The sequence below is a fragment of the Aythya marila genome (genome assembly GCF_965140915.1).
Source record: "Aythya marila genome assembly, chromosome: Z".
Lineage (NCBI taxonomy): Eukaryota > Metazoa > Chordata > Aves > Anseriformes > Anatidae > Aythya > Aythya marila.
Window position 1 is genome coordinate 75,574,602 of NC_139080.1, and position 1,491 is coordinate 75,576,092.

At 46.9% G+C, this 1,491-nt stretch overlaps 1 protein-coding gene across 6 annotated transcripts in view; it reads right to left on the reverse strand.

Annotated features, from left to right (window-relative positions):
- PALM2AKAP2 (PALM2 and AKAP2 fusion) overlaps positions 1-1,491 on the reverse strand; it is a 263,158-nt gene that overhangs the window by 166,007 nt on the left and 95,660 nt on the right. The window lies entirely within an intron of this gene.

Below are 1,491 nucleotides of genomic sequence, written 5' to 3' on the forward strand. Positions count from 1 at the left end.
TTTTTTTTGTTTTATTTGTTCTGTTTTGTTTTGTTTATTTATTTGTGCTTGGTGGCAAACATCCCTGAGCTACCAGAAAGCCTTGGTACAAACACAACCTCAACGGGGAGAGATTTTGCCCTGGTGAGACAACCCCAAGGTTATCCGAAGTGCTCCTGCGGAGGCAAATCAAGCCAATCAGGAAGCCCCTAGAACCACGGGCTGTGTTCAGCTTGTTGTTTCCACCCTGAGACATTTCCTTCTATTGTTTTAGTCATTTTCTCTGAGTGTCTGTGGGGCCATTGGGTGGTGCTGCTACTGCCGGTAAGGGATCTGGGGAGACCTCCTGTCCTCATGGGCACATGGGGAGCTTGATGCTGTTCCTCGCACAAACTCCCAGCGTGAATTTCTGGCATACAAGTGCAAGGAAGGTGGAACCGAGGTGATAACTGGATCTTGGTTAGCAAAGCAAAGTGCTTTTCCCACTGGCTGTGCTCAGGCAAGAATGAAATCATGTGATAAAACAATGAATGAGTTTTGTCTGGAGAAGCTGCTTACCACCCCAGGAGAAGCAGAGGGTGGGTGGGTGACAGGAGCAGCAAGTCTGGGATTTACGGAGAGCTGTAGAAAGCCGGGGAAATTTGGGATGCATTTTGGAAAAGGACTGCCTTAGTTTTAACTGTCATCTAGAGCCTGATTTTCTCTTCTCAGGAATACAGGAGGTTATCTGTAATGGCTCTATTCCATCCCAGTACCCATATCTTACTGTCTTGCTTTCATCAGAGGCATCTCACAAAATTTTCCTGCAGTGGTAGGGATGGAGAAGAGCAGGGTGCTGCACTCCCTGTGCTCAATTGTTGGCTGGAGTTCACACCAAACCAGCTCCTACAACCCGACCTGAGGGTATTTGGTCCTTTTGTTTTCATACACAGTACTAGAATGCCCCATGCTGAGGAGAAACTGTGAGACCAAATTCTCGTGCAGAAAGCATTTATAAGTCTGCAGAGAGGTACTTCCTTGGATGTGTTGTGTCATTTCTGAGCTGCATGAGCAAGAAGAGCCAGCTACACAGCTGTAGGAATGAAGAAATGAGCAGGGAAAAGAGCTCTGAAATCGATCAGGGCTTACTTTTCTAGCCCTTTGTTCCACATTACCCAGCATCAGCCACACCTTTTTCATTGCTGTCTGATCACTCATGGTGCTGCAGTGCGAATAAAAAAGGACTGTGAGTCTAACATGTCCATGTCCTCCTCTTTATTTTCCACCACTGATTGTAACTCCCCCCTGCTGCCTCATGGAAAGTTGGAACTAGGCTTGATTTTAATTGTGGGAAGCTGAAAAGTTTGTCTTCACTTTGCACTGGATGTTTGTGGTAAGAGTCAGCTGACAGCTTCCTGCCTGCGTGGGTCTTAGCCGGGTGAAATTCTTGACCTCTGGACTTCCCAAGAGCCACACAAGTTCCAAGTCAGGATAAAGCATACATCTGGGCTGAGTCAGTTCAGGGAGAGAAAA